Raw genomic sequence first — 16,077 nt, 5'->3', positions numbered from 1 at the left:
CGTTTTGACTGCTACCTTGCACCCTAGGCAGATTCTCACACAAGCACAGTGCATATGTCTTGAAAGACAGAGAGGGGAAAGAGAAGGTGGAAGGTGAACTACTGGAACACAGTGATTCTGTAAGTTCTTAATAACTTACTCTGAACTCTGCTTTGTCACTTTTTGACCCACCTAAACCTGTGGTATTTTCTGGTTAGCTGAACGCAGTATTATGTGTGTGTATAAAATAAAAATAAAAAAATGCCACCAAGATAACTGGCTAACAACATGATCTTTGAGATGCCGGCCTCAGGTTCTGTTGATTCTTAGTAGTAGTAGAAATGATTGAACAATGAATGTAGGTTATTGGAGAATGCAGAGGGACACGTTGACTACAGTTGATCTCTCTACTTTACTCATACATTTTTTATTTGATAACAAAGAAATTAATTTAACAGAAATTGCATGCAAGCATAAAGAGATCCTCAAGTTTAAATGATAAGTGGAATAAGTGGTTATTATTAAAGATTAGTCATCGGATCAATTTCTGTACTTTTAGCTTTTTAATATCTTCAAATATGTGATATGGGTCCAACCATCTGGGTAAAATTACAAAATGTAGGCTACCCATTATTTTTCTAATATAGTATAGCCAGATAAAAGTACCACCTACATTTACAATGCTTCCTATGCCCATGGCTAGAGGTCCCAAAATAAATCTGATAACCTATGCATTAAATGTAGATGTGTGCATTTTGCCACTGATTAAGCCCTACTTGAATCATCAGACTGTGAACTGCAGCCTCACTAATTTTTGGTAGACGGAGCTGAGCCTAAAAGTGAGACTCTTGCTTTAGCGGTTGATATACTGTATGTTCCAACATGAAATAGCCAAAAATAAGTTTCCTTTGCAGGGTGTCTAGGGCTCACCCTCAGGGACAGGGTGAGGCCCTCAGACATCCAGAGGGAGCTCTGAATTGAACCGATGATCCTTTTGTGCTAAGAAGAGACAGATGAGGCAGATGCCTCCTGGAAATCTCCCTATGGAGGTATTTGAGGCATGTCTAACTGGGAAAAAAATCCCCGGGGCAGACCCAGAACAAGCTGGAGGGGTTATAGATCCTTTTTGGCCTGGGAACGCATTGCTATCTCCATGAGGAGCTGGAGGATGGGGCTGGGGAGAAGGACGTCTGCTTAGCCTGCTGCCCTCGTGACCTGGACCCAGATAGTCAGCACAAATAACATGACTTTATAAGGTTGCATGTATAACAATTATAATTTGATATTGAAAAAATATAATGCTACATACTTTTCTATTTCAAGGTCAAGTCATTAAAAAAATCCACAACTGACCTGTGATCAGATGTTACAGCTGTTAATCATGTTTATGATGTTGTGTTGCTGTCACCTTGGATTTCAGATGATCACAGCTCCAGCTGGAGTCATGTCACAGCAAGACACAGTATGACACTCTTGATTAGGCACTTAATTGTTCATTTCAAGTTCAAAATGTTAAACTCCTGTGAACATCTACCTCAAGAAACGACTTATTCTACAGCGATTTATATTCTGACAATGAATGGTATTTTACTTTACATGACATGAGCCTGTGTGTATGTTTATATGTATGTGTGTGTGTGTGTGTGTGTGTGTGTTGTAGTTAAAGTGGCAGTAGGGGTGTGAAGAGACAGCTCACGAGACGAGACACGAGATTGGGTTCACGAGAGCGAGACGAGACTTTAACACTATTTTAAAGACAACTTAAATGATGATATATGACTGGAAACAGTCTTTTATTCAATCGAAAGTCACAAAATGAATATCGAGCACTGTGAAAGGTTTTGTCATAAACTGAAATGGCTTCTCTCCTGTATAACTAACCTCTTCAGACCTAATAACTGTGGCATCCCGCTCTCCTCCCAAACCCATCCCTACAACCTATTAATAAAAAAAAAAAAATTATTTCTTACACTGCACTGTAACTTTTATTCTTGTATTAGTATCTTATTCTTGTTTAGCCTGTTTTATTTTCATGACCGTTTTTAATTGCTCTTCAATGTTTTATGTAAAGCACTTTAAATGGCCTTGTTCATGAAAGGTGCTATAGAAATAAAGTTGCCTTGTCTTGTCCTACAACTTCAGCCAACTTCAGTCAGTCAGGCACCAGGGCATAGAGGACACTGTAGTGCCTGTCTGTCTCGGAAGTGTAACATTAACTGCATGGCGATCTTGCCATTATATTATATTGCAGCAAATGCTGTCTGCGTGAAGTTTTGAAAACTGTAACCACACTTGTGTCCGCTTTACCGGCATTGCTGTGACTCACTGTGACTTGAACAAACTGCAGAGGCAACATAACTTTTGCTCCGTCTGCACCACACCTCTGCGTGTGTGTGTGTGTGTGTGTGTGTGTGTGTGTGTGTGTGTGTGTGTGTGTGTGTGTGTGTGTGTGTGTGTGTGTGTGTTTGTGTGTGCGCGTCAGGGCTGAGCCACGCTCTCTGTGAAACATGTAGAGAGGACAAAAACTTTTGCTTACACAAATTTGGCACCAATTGATTTAACGTGAACTGGTCCTCGGTAGTACCGACGTAATTCTGCCCTTCTGAATTGATATCGTAACGTTTTAATATCGCAAGATCTCGTCACACCTCTACTAAACAGGGTATACAGCATAATACAGTACGTACACAAACAATAATTCAGATTTAGTCCTGTGTTGATGAAATAGATCATTATTCCCTCTGTGATTACATAATTCAACAGGATTAGTCATTTCTAATTTGTATCATCTGTTTATCCGGATTAATCCTTGACTGGACTGATACCTATTCACATCTTATTGATCAAAAGAGTTCAGGAATGGAAGTGAATCGAATATTTTTTACCATGGCTCCTTAGATGACACATTTTGGAGATTTCCACACTGCAAAAAAGCACATTCCAGTGTCAGTCGCTGTCTTCTGTACAGCCACTTGCTGCTTCCTCTGCTTGCCTCTGGCAGGTTTCAGTACCATGCTCGGGACCTCTGGGAAAGCTATCTCTCCCACAGCACCCAAGCCATGTGTGGGGGTATTATTCTGCAGTGGATGTTTCATCTCTGGCCCCTCCCATGGGCAGTTCTTTCAGGTTGGGACAGACCGGGACTGCGAGGGACAACAAATTTTGTAATAATAATAATAATAATAATAATAATAATACATTTTATTTATATAGCGCTTTGCATGGTACTTAGAGACACTTTACAATAAAACCAGCACATATAGCACATTCAAAACAGATAAGCAATTAAACCAACACATAAAACAAGCATATTAAAAGCAATTAAAAACAATAAAACCATTAACTATCAGGTGAGAAATGAAAGACTATTGTATGTGGAAAGCTAATCTGAAGAGGTCTGTTTTGATTAGTGTTTTGAATGTCTCTAGGTCAGTACAGTCACAGATGTGTATGGGTAGGGAGTTCCAGAGGGAGGGTGCTGCAATGGTGAAGGCTCGGTCATCATCATTATCATCATTATCACCTGTTCCTATCATCTGCCCTGCAGTTGACTGTTTGCCCCTTGATGTATGTTAATCAGGAGTTGTGGCACTGCAGCATGCTCATTAAGTGGATGTTTGAGCAATGCTTTTCTGAGAGCAGACTGCGTGATAACACCAATGGTTACAAAGTGCATATGTGTCAGATACATGGCTTTGATCAAGCAAATGCTGCCCTAGCCTAATATTGTTCCTCTGAACGAATCAGAGATGTGGACGGTGATACAGTCAATAGGTCTGGTGTAATGCACATTGGACAAAGGGTTGACCAATCGGAGCATTGTAGGCAAGATTAAGAATGGGGCCATCATAGCTTGTTCCCTGCCCAGCTACATCCATGAAATATAACGACAGAGAAATTGCAACAATAACAGTGACAAGCGTGGGTGAGATTGATGTGGCTGTACGTTATTGTAGGTCAACTTACAGTAATAACAACCCGTCAATCGGCGTTGGTATCCAAGCAACCATTTCTGCAGCCTCTGTGTCGATTGAAAATGACATAGACCGGACAAATAATATTTGTCCGGTCTATGTCATTCTATGCATATTATGCAACTCTGATTGGTTAACCACCTATACCGAACAAATATCAGCTAACATAAACACAATGACAAGCTAAATGAATTATGGAAAATGGCAAATTAGTTTCATTAACAGGCTAGCCCTGGCCTAATAGAGTACTGTAGATGACAATCATATCAGACTCCAATATTGCATGGCTAACCAGCCAGGGCCAGTTGAAATGACAGTCCCGTAATCAATTAACTTATTGCTTATTTTTTACATGAATCCTACAAACCCTGTGACTGGTCAGTCTTATCCTTGCAGAAGGAAGTGGATGCATTATCCTATGAGATTCAAGAGGCTCCTTCGGAGGACCAAGGGTTTGCCAAGAAAACAAGGGATATCTGACCCATTGTAGATCTTTACCTGCATCGTCTGCACTGCATACAAATGAGGTTGTCAAATGTTCAATGCTCTGGATAGTTGATATGCCCTGATATGCATGCATTGTGTAAAGTGTGTTAATTGAAGTATATGTGCAAACAAGTTCATTGTTACTGGCCGGACAGGGGACCGATAGAATGGATGGATGCAAATTTCAGGCTCTCAGTCCTTTTTAGTCCAAGTTTAAGTTTATTCAGTAAAACTACGGTCCCCACTACGATAACTCTATGGGTATGAGTGTCGCAGGTGGTAGAATCAGTAAGGTTGTGGGCGATAGAACCTGCACATCTATGATGCAGCACCAGCGAGGTCCACCCACAAAGCACAGAGGCGCAGAAGAGAGCAAAAAAGCAACACACAATTTAATTTATTATTTCTTGCTTGTCCGTATTATTTCCCTGTCTATTAGTTTGTTGTGACAGGCTGATGATGTTGTACAGGGCAGTATCCAGATCCACGTGAAAAAAAAAGCCTGCCTGACAAAGACCATCTGGCATCCCATCATTATTCAGAGCAACCCCCAAACCCTCAGGACAGAGCCTGCCTGTTTTGTAGCACTGTGTGGTATGAAATCCTATGACAATACCATGCTACATACTTTAGCTAATGAGAACAATAATAACCATTAGTACTACAAACCACAGTGATCCTGATTAAAATGTCCCATTAAATGTAGATAAGCACAAGTTTTAATCTTTTTTTTTTAATTCAGCCAACACATTTCAGAGCTACCAAAAGGAACATAGCAATTTTCATGGATACAATCTGACATTGCACTGATAATAGAGCTTGGGGATCCCAGCACCCCACATCAATGAAAAACCAGACTTTGAAATAGACATTATCCAGCTTGTGCAGCAGATCATCTAGGGTTATTGCCCCATGCTCTCTACATGTATGAATGAAATATCGTCAGTTTCAGAATTGGTTCCTCCTAACCATCAATAATTACATTAATTATGGCATTCTATTCCGTTAAATGTGCATTCTATGTCTATTTTCCTTTATTGTAAAGCACTTTGTGCTGCATTTATCATATGAAAGGTGCTATATAAACAAAGTGTAATATTATTGTTGTTATTATTAATATTATTACTTTATTACTTCTGACTTTCTCTGTCCATTTTCATTTTTTACCATTCATCCCTTTAGTTCAGGTGAGCAGAACTAATTTTAATTTAGATGGTACTTTGCTGTCAAAAATTCTCTGTTGCATAGCAACAAGATTGACCCTAATGCCGCTTGCATTCTTTGATTTCTTGCTCTCTCACTTACTTGTAACATTCACAGCTGTGCTTTGCATTTGAGCTGGATAAAAAGCTCGCAAAGACAGAAAAAGGACTGCAAATTCCATTAACAGAAGCGTGTTTCCATCGGGGACTGCCCATTTCTCCGATGCTCCATTGTTCCGACCTCTCAATAACCTGAAAAATTCCCTTTGGTCCTACAGCCCACTAGTCAGACGTCCCTTTGGTGGCGAAATTATGAATCCCACTATGCCCACGCCAAGACATGCCCTACGAAGCAGCTCGATTGGCTGGGTTTAGGCATTTTATACCTTGAGTGGTTAAGGTTAGGATAGCCAATTGGTCAGGGGATAGGACCTGTACAAATGGGGTCACGTTACCTCGCAAAGGGAATTTTTCGGGTTATTGAGAGGTTGAAACAATGGAGCGTTGGAGAAATGACATGGCACCGTTTCCATCATTAACCAGCACTATCTGTGAGGAGACATCTAACAGCCGATTGCAATCGGTGATGATGAAGAAAAGTTTGTAAGGTCACAACAATCTGTCACAGTTATAATAACACAATAGAGGTTGCTCTGTAATTTTGATGGTGTCACTGACATTTAGGTTTATATTGCCTGATCTACGTATAATTTTTAAATTTAATTTGAGGATAGTTATGTGGCGAAAGCGCAGCATGTGTTTTAATTAACAACCGGATTAATATAAAACTAAGGGAAGCCTATCAATTCAATTAGACCAACTGCTAGAATGCAGGTTGCAAGTGAGAGATTGAAGCACAATCGATGGTCTCCTTCCTGTGTCCTTTTAACACAGACAGGTTAACAGTTTTCGCACTGACCCACACTGATTTATCTCAAGTGTGAGTGAGGTTGACGAAGCAGCAAGGTTTAGAAAAGGATTAACTGCTCGGTCAATAACGTTTTGAACTGGGGGTGAATCTGAGCCAAACCACCCAGAGTTTGCACCCACATCCTAAAGGGAAAATTCACCACCTTTTTATGTGGATGTTCAATCAGTGTTGATGGTAAATGTATTCCATTGAAGCAATAAATTCCTCATTGTGCGCTATATTGAGAGAAAGTCGAGTTCCGCTCGCAGAGCGATGCCAACAGAGCACACATGTACCAGAATGCATTAGGTGCAAAAAGATATATAGCATCAGGTGACAAAAACACTCAGTCAATGGTCATCTGCCCTCTTGGCCCTGTTTGTCTTGGTTGTCATTTCAACAAGGGTTTCTTCTTGATCCCGAAGAAGGTCTCCAGCACATTTCTGTCCAATCATTTAACCTGCTTTGCTCTTTGGGGAGCATAGGTCATTCATGAACTTTTTTCAGCTTGTTCAGTGTTGAGAGATCTTCTCAACTTACTTCCAGGATGATGTTATTTCCTTGAGTTCTGCCTCCACATACTTTTTCTTTAGCTGTTCCTGGGTCTTCTTGTGTTCTTTTCCCTTGTGGGTTCCAGGTTAAGGCCTGTCTGGTTGTACTGGAGGGTGGTTTCCTCAGGGTATGCCTAATCCAGCCCCATTTCCTGTGTTAGATTTGTGTTCCAATTCCAGTTCTTTTTTAGCGATTTGTCAGAGATCTTCGTTAGTTATTGTGTTTGGCCAGTCGATTTCCAGGATGTTTTGTAAGCATCTGTGTATGAAGGTCTGTCCAAGTGAGGGGTAAAACTTTCATGACTAGTAAAACACACACAGGCTCTCTCGGGGTTGGTGTCGGCGACAGCATTCAACAAAAATATCCAAGCTTAAATAGCCTGTAGTTCTTCCTTGCATCCAACTATGCCCAATCAAATGACGGCACTGGATGCAGGAAAAGCAGAACAGATTTTGCAGCTGCAAACTCAGCTTTCACTGTCAATGTAGCATGCACTAAGGATTTGCTTTAATCGACTACATTTACCAAGAGTACTGATTGGACATCCACATATAGGTGACACCAATTACTTTGAGGATCCCCTCTGTCTAAGACCCATTGGTTTAGCAAACCTTTTTTTGGGCTGAATATTTGAAATAACTTTTCTCAGACTTTCTTCAATTCTTCTCGTTATTATTCACCAATGTAGTAAGATGTACTGTCTTCTAGCCATCCTCGACCCTATGTAATCTGTGTTTATCAAAGATAAAGCAAAAATGAACTATACTCCACTTATACAAGTACTTATCAAGTTTTAAAACAACGTTTTTGTGAAAACAACCATGTAGAAACTATTGAACGTGCGTCTGTGTGAGTATAAGAGAGACTGACAGAAGGAGAAGGTTAGGATTGGGAAAAAGAAAATTACTTTCATATGGAAGGTGTTCTCAGGTGCTCGTGTAACTCAAGAAGTGGCACTCAAAATCCAAGAAAAGCTGTAACCTTTTGAAAAAGGGGCAGGGAAATTACATGATTGCACTTATTTAAGACAGGTGCTATAGTGTCCCAGTTCTTAGTGTTCATGGCAGATATCAGATTAAAAAGAGCAGAGAAGCCAGAGACGAAATCTAACGGAGTCAACTTTGATCATGGAAGACAGACAGTCTGTAGCAGGCCAACTATCTGCTTCACCCATACTTTTTTAGCTATGCTGTGCGTGGGAGGAAGAACAGGGTTTTGCTTGCCTGAACCCTGTGTTGAGAGAAATGAATGTTGAAAACATACTAGACAAATTGTCAAAGATGAAGCAGGCAAGCACATCACACCACAGGCACCGATTTCGGAGATTATTTGTCTAAAAAAGGGTATTCTTTTTGTTTAGTCTTTAAAGCTGCCCCAATCCATATTTTTATATTGGAACAAGAGAGTGTGTGAAGGGGTGCTCATTGTGATGAACTCACAGAGAATTATCACCCTACTTTGCAGTTCCCCTCAGCTCTATGGAGCGTTTTAATGTCTTTTAGCTCACTGTTTTGGTTTTATGGCCCTCATCCTGACTGTTCTGGTTCAGTCTCACCAATCTCATCAACCTCATTTTAAGCCGCTGCAGGCAGCTGTTTCCAGCGAAGAGGCTAGAGAATAGTACCTGCACAGCATCCAACAGCAAACCGACAAAGGGAGCGGTTAGCAGGTGAACATAGTAGAGCATTTAGCAGCTAAAGAGCCAGAGCCAGAAGAAGCTAAAAGCTTTGTTGAGCTGTAGAGTTTGGTAATAATTCTCTGTAGGATCGTCGATACAAGCTACTTTTAATACTTTATTGTTCTTTTTTTTTTCCTGAAGATGGTCCGGTACCAAAACATTGCCTATTATTAAAACTTTATCTTTTTTGCAAGTTAGACAGTGTGCAGGAGTTTTTCTTTGAAACTCTTGACCTACTTGTCAGACCTCCTACATACCTGTTTCACATTGTAGATGTGCAAAGTATTTTTCTGTACTTTGTTGTTCTGAAACAATAATTATACCAGATGAAAGACAAACTACAAGCAAACCTTAATACATGAAACATATGTACAGAACATACAAAGAAGCACAATATAAAAATGTATTTAAAAATAAAAATGCTAAAGCTACCTTATAAAATACAGCACATAAACTCACACCTTAACATGAAGTACATCCAACCACCATCTAACCCATTCATCTACGGTTAAAACATCATCATCTCACATGGCCATTAACCAGTCGATTTTATATGAAAGGCTCATCATCAGCTGCATGCAAGATGAAGCAATTCCTCACACTGTTGGCGCTTCCGAGGGGAGAAGTGCTAACTCTCCAAAGATGAAGAGGACACTCCAAAATATTTCAAACCTTTGACATCCTTCTATTCATGCGAGGCAGCTCAGGCAGTTTAACACCAATGATCCTACTGGCCTTTTTGATGGTTACACAACCTGTTCTTGTCCCCCACAAAAAGATTTCCAAACCATGATATGATAATGAAAGCCATAGCTTAATCTACCAGGGAGTCGTTAGTTGTTACATTTTACTTCTCAAGTCAAAATCAGCACATACATATTTAGTTGTCAGATCATTAAGCTCTGAGAATGAATACATAAAATACAAATCAATATACAAAATAACCCACTGTAAATAGAACATCTCATTGCTCTTCAACCATGACTGTTTAACATTAAAACTGATCAATACTGTTTTACTCTTTAGTCTATATCATATATCAGTGGCAAATATTGTAATACCTAGATAGGTGTAAAAACACTGGAGTCTGAATAAAATCAAACTGCCCGAGGCCTGTAAGCTAGAACTCTTCTTCTACTTATCTTTTTTTTTTGCTTGCATCCATGGTGACATGTCAGCGGTTTATATTGTAAAAATTTAAATGATTTAAATGAAAATTGATTAACAAGGGGATGTGGAAACAGGCAAATTATGGATGTAAAATATACTGAGTCATTATTTTAGTCTGTCTCATAAAAAAAAAATTTAACATATTCTCACTTTCCTAAATGTAGGCCTGAACCCAAAAAAGGACAACAAAGTATAAGTATAAAGTTTGTGGAGGTGAAAACTCACTTCAACGGAAAGGTGGCTAAAGGTGGCTAAATGCATGAAATATCTGCAGCCCCGCCTGCCCCTTTCTCCACATGGGTACCTAAGCAGGTGTTACCGAGTTGCGCAAGTGAGAGAAAACGGGGTTGTTCTGTCCTCGACCCGGTGCTGTGAATGATGGATGTTTTTAAAAGAGAGGGCAAAGGTCAATGCTGAAGCAGGTCACAGAAGAAGATCAAAGTAGTTCTGGTTAACCACACAGGTTTGCTCTTCATCATTTTACTCTCTGCCACACTTCAAGTAAGAAATGAGGACTTTCCAGGATAGATTCCGCCCTTACCTTACTCCAACTCTTTCTCAATCTTTCTCTCTCACTCAGCCTCTCCACACATACACACAAGGAAAAGACTGACCTAATAAAGGTTTGTCAAGCAAATATATTATTGTTATTTATTCAGAGCAAGGGAGGGTATTGTCAGGGTTTCATGGACTTTATGTCAGGTTTTCATGGACTTTCAGTTTGTTTTCATCATTTCTGTCTTCACCTGTTTAGTAATTAGGTCAGTGTCTTCACCTGTTGGGTTAATTAGTTCAGTGTCTTCACCTGTGTCTAGTTTCGTTGATTATCTTCACCTGTTCTGTTCTTATCACAAGCTGTGTATTTATGTTCCTGTTTGTCACTCCTGAGTTGTCGGTCAATGTATGTATGTGTTTGAGTATTGCACTCTCTGTTTTGAGTTTGGCTCTTGCCTTTTTGAATAAACCTTTTGCATCTTCACTTGGACCTCCTCTCCATTCCTCCCCTGTGACTTTACAGGTATTGAGATGCGATACCCACCCACTGTGCCACTCATGGTGCTTTATGTGCCCCCCATTACGCACACCCTCCACTAAAAACAATTAGACTGATTCACATTTATGCTGCAGCACCTCCACCCCCAGGTGGCTATGGTGTATTATTGGATTTTTCCTGTCGTATTACGTCCCATCTCTGCAGGTCCCTGTCCCCCGCTTTGTCTTTTGTTTTAATTATTGCGAGCACCCCAACCTTTCAAGATAGTTTTCTATAATATTTTGTATAGTGTTCTGTGTTCTGTAGTAATTTGTCTGTTGATTTGTTGTGGCAGGAGGGTTTGGACCAGTTCCAGACAGCTTCTCTAAGCATAAAGACAATATGTGCCCCAGGTAGTACACAGGTCTGGAGATGAGGGCACTGTTGAACCTGGGGCGTGACAGCCCAGAGTTATCGCCCAGATTACAGGGTCCCTAAAGTGGGCACACACAGTCCGTGCAGTGGATTTATCCCTGTATTCCATTGTCATCATTATTAGTGTTTTTAATGATTAATGAATTCCGAAGCAAATAAAAATTGGTCCAAGGAATGTGATTTAAATGTAATTTAACATAAGTAGAAAAAACATTGTGCAGAGCTGGGGTTCATGCAACCAAAATAAGACGGCCCCATTACAATAGTGTAAATGCCACTGCTTGAATGTAATAAATGAACATTTTACATTATTTATATTCATAGCATGTATTCTTCATTCTTCATCAACTTTTGAGACTGCATCAGTACGAAGAGGCACACACTCACTCATACTGACTCACAATTCTGCTCAGGATTGTTGAATGAATGTTGAGTGAACGCACACAACACAATGGGTAAGCTGTACATATGTCTTTCTGGCTGTAAAACATCAACGATCAATACCGTCCAATCATTAAAAAAGAGGAGTCTAGTTAGTCCTCTCATCAGCAGAACACAGTTGTAAAATAGCAGCGGCAGTTTCCTACTGTTGAGGGGGAGGACAGCTTTACGGCATACAAGTAACCATAGACACACCGAAGATGACATCTTTCTGTATTCTGAATCATGTGAATTTGACAGCGCTCTTCAAACCACAGTATATACACGTTGTAGACGATAAAGGCAGTAGTTTTGTCGATAGATCTAAATCAGGTCCAGAAGCCTGTGACCTACTTGTGACTGTATCATGAAGCTCAAATCCTAATTCATATCAGCATTGCCATGTCAGTGAGCAATGAAGACTGTAGGATGGATGTGACCTCACTTGTCATTCTAACACTGTGCAGGCCCATTTTTCTGACATGGCTGTCAGCTTAGATTGGTATATGGGTCATATTATTGGACGAATATCAAAACAGCTATGATACAAATGTAGATTTTGAATTTAGAATGAATGCCCCATGGTGTGAATGTAGCCTAAAAATTCCAAAGTTTAGTGTGTAGTCAATTGAAAATGAAGAATACAATATTACTTATAGCTGTTGACAAAAGGAATTAAAGTGTCTCACAGTGGTGCCAGGCAATACATAGCGGAGAGGGACTGTGCAGACAGTGTGTGTCACTGCTTGTGCAACTGCTCTCGTTGTTCCATCTCTCCTGAGATTTACACTCTCCAGCTCCTCTCTTAATGAGAGTGCTAATAATCCAATGCACTGGACCAGTCAGACAATACTTTATCCTCGGGGTACAGACGTGAAAATAATGATTCATTAACTCAGGTGAAGAAGGGTATGTGATTAAATCAATATTTGAATTCCGCCACCCTCCATCTGAACCCTCTATTTAAGAGCGTGAAGGCCATTTCTTGTTTGTTCTTGTCCTTGTCATTGAGGATAATCATTGATATGTTAAACTGGATGTTTCCCTTTCAAAGAATCTTGTGTGCACAGTCACTGTTAATCATTATATTAACCACAACTTATAATTATTATTCTTTTAAATAGCTGGTGAAGACCCCAAAGTGGGATTTTAAAAGCAGGACTGATATCTGCTGATTACCATAGTATGAGTCACTTTCCACAAGCCTTTAAACTACTGAAGAGAACTAGTTTTTTCATTGCAGTAGTTGCCATTGGTAACATGTACTGTTAAAAAGTGCATTGAATATGTAAAACAGCTACCTTCAGATATCATTTGGGCTTTCAAACATTTGTTCTGTAGTGGTCGTATAGCAAAATGTCAGGATTGTTACAGATCTGCAGAGCCTGTGCCATATTTGGCACATGGTGTGTGTGAAAGAGACTGCTGGAGAACAGTGGTGAGTTAAATTATAGGAAGAAGATTCTCCATTTTCTCCCAGGCTGCATTAGTGATGGATTTTCTAACTTATTTTGCAGCCTAAATAATGACCATCGTGAGCAATTCCCAGATATTCTTACCTGATCCCCTTATACATTTCCTCATCAATTGAATCATTTACTAGATAGACCATGACATTTTGCTACCTATTTTACACATTCCAAGCTTTGTTAAACATGGAAATATATTAGGTTGTGATCTTCATTTAATGTTCTTTAGCGAAATATTCTTCCCGAAGTAATTTTCTGTGACACTTCCGCTTTCTTACACTGACGAAGTCCTTTTCATTCACAAATTTTGACATCACCATATCTGACCAACGATCTGGTCAGTGGGTGGCCAGAAAGGTCGGTCCTTGGATGCTGTTCTTTATATATCATTGTGATGCAGCAATTCTGTTTTAAGACCTGCTGTTACGCAACCTATCACCACTTTACCTTAAAGGTGCTGTAGGGAGGATTGGGAAGACCCAGGACTTAGCCAACAAATTTGAACATCGACCAGTGGCGGCCTGTCAATAGAGGGCGCTGGGGCGCCGCCCCAATCAAAATTCCATAAATATAAATGTATACAAAAATGATATAAAAATGAAATAAAAAATGAAAAACAAAATAGTTTACTCACACGATGTGCCGGCTGGTAGTAAGAGCCTCAGCATTTAATAAAAACTGGCTTTAATCGGTTAACTATTTGTTTCAATATGTTTCCTCCGGTTTCTTGGCTGCAGGGACGCCGGCAAAATGGATGTGTATGTGAGTCCTTAAACTTTCGGCCAGCATGTGACCTGAAGCTTGTCTCTAATTGGTTTCTTAAAGATTCTCCTCCAGAAGCACCTCGCTGCGTCCCTGGCGAATCAGAATTGGAGATATGTTATTTTATCCAATCTGATTGGTTCTCAACACCTGTCATTCAACTCTTCCCCCGGCCGCTACTGGAGAGAGAACGTGGACACAATAGTAGCGCCAGCAGGTATCTCTTGTGTTGTTGAAATGGTCTAACCACTTTGATTAAAGTAGAAAACTAGCAACAATAAACAAGGAGAGATTCGTGAAAGAGAAGTTATACAACGTCGTGGAGCTGCCGACCCCGTCCAAACGGCGTGTGAATTGAATATTCCGTTGAGTTATCTTAGCTGCTAGCTAGCTAACAGCAAATTACTACAATCGGTGTTGATAACCTTGAGAATTGTTGCTTGATTTGTGTTTTAAAGCCAGTCAGAATTAGCTACTAACCTGATGAACCTGATAAAAGGGTATGGTTAATATTGAAATTGTTGTTGTAAATTTTAACTTAGCTGTTGGTTAATTCAGCTAGACACGTATATATTTTCTGTCCTTTAGTTGTGACAGCTATGTTTTCTGTAAGCTAGTCAATTAAGATGGACAAATAACATTGAGTTTAAGCTAAAATGTTTAAGTGAAATGTAGTTGAAATGTGTAGTATGTAAGAATATGTTGTATCTTGAGGAGAAACACAAGTGAACTGTTACGGGGGAGGAGAATTTATTATTAAGTTGTTTGGGGGGGGGGGTGTTTTGGGGGGGGGGACACAAACCGGGGGGGGTCCGGCCCCGGGGGTCCTTCTCCTTTTTGGTTTTTTTCTTCATCACCACCATCTTCTTACCGCTCACTAGATCTTCGCCATCGTCATCTCCACTACTCACAGGATTTTCACGTCGTTTCCCAACTCTATTCTCTGAGGAGCCAGATGGACAGTTTTACCTGCTAAGGGTGGTGGTAGGAACTTGAGTGCACTCAAACTAATGAAACAGGGTTGAACAAACAGACTGATTTAATATTTCCCTGGTTATCTCTATGAAATAAGAGATCTCAGTTTTTGGTTAATTTGTTTTTATATTTTTATTTTCTTTGTCAGGTTTTTGATATTTAAGTTGTGGTTTGAGTACATTGGGTTTGAACCTAATTGGCCTATCTAAATTTGATTACCATACTGAATCATTTAGTTTAGCCATGCTAGACTTCTGGTAAAAGATTATTTTGCATAATCTCAAGTTTTAAAGTGGTTGTGGGTGCAATTTGTTTCATGCCCAAGGTACGAGTTAAATGAAGACAGGAAAAAAAATAACACTACAATTAAGTCAAGTTACTCTGTTGTGAGTTCAAAAAAACTCAGTGAGTCACTATCTTGTTATGTTTGTAACTTGAATCTTGAAAGCTCTTTTTAAATACATAGTTGTTTAAATAAAGTTGTGCTGGTTGTTTTGCCCAGTTTCAAAGTACTGCTTTGTATTTATTTGCCCCCCGCCCCCACCAAAAAAAAGTGTCCCCCCAAAAAGAATTATCACCAGCCGCCACTGACATCGACAACTTCTCAGTCCCTCCCCCCTTTCTGCTAAAGCCCAAAACATTCTCCTAAGCCCCTCCCCCAACAAGGGAGAATGAATGCGTGTGCATGAGCAGTGATTGACACGCAGTTAGACACCCCCCCCCCTGGCCATGATTGGTGCATCTGAACAGGGAGCGGTGGATTTGTTTTTAATTACCTGCTTCATGTAGTTCTACTGGAACATAGGGGCAGTTTCAGCAAATATGACAGAAAGTTAGTTTTTTAAGTCTTACCTACTGCATCTTTAAGGGCCCATTTTCAAGAATACACTTGTGTTGTGTGGACTCTAGTCTAAGTACAGCCTCACAGAGCCACGAGCATGGTTGTCTACTTTATGCCTTTCCTCTTTTGCCCCACACGCTGCGAGCGGGGGGGAAATGAATGCAAACACAACTGAGATACTGATCTGACATGAAAAAATTCCTCAAACTTAAACATGGCTCATTGACTCATTGAATATATCATGGTTTATT

General features: G+C 40.0%; 1 long non-coding RNA gene across 2 annotated transcripts; it reads right to left on the bottom strand.

Annotated features, from left to right (window-relative positions):
• Positions 1 to 385: 385 nt before the first annotated feature.
• On the bottom strand, positions 386 to 10,571 carry LOC120545937. Of its 2 annotated transcripts, none has more exons than XR_005636759.1 (4): positions 10,493 to 10,571; positions 2,865 to 3,122; positions 1,333 to 1,415; positions 386 to 1,194 (listed from the first exon to the last, which is right to left on the bottom strand). It is a non-coding gene; the product is annotated as an uncharacterized LOC120545937 (long non-coding RNA). The 2 variants fall into 2 exon arrangements; XR_005636760.1 differs by lacking the exon at positions 10,493 to 10,571 and adding an exon at positions 10,177 to 10,285.
• Positions 10,572 to 16,077: the final 5,506 nt, after the last annotated feature.

This window comes from Perca fluviatilis, chromosome 17 (assembly GCF_010015445.1).
Source record: "Perca fluviatilis chromosome 17, GENO_Pfluv_1.0, whole genome shotgun sequence".
NCBI lineage: Eukaryota > Metazoa > Chordata > Actinopteri > Perciformes > Percidae > Perca > Perca fluviatilis.
This window is presented reverse-complemented; position numbering and strand designations above follow the sequence as displayed.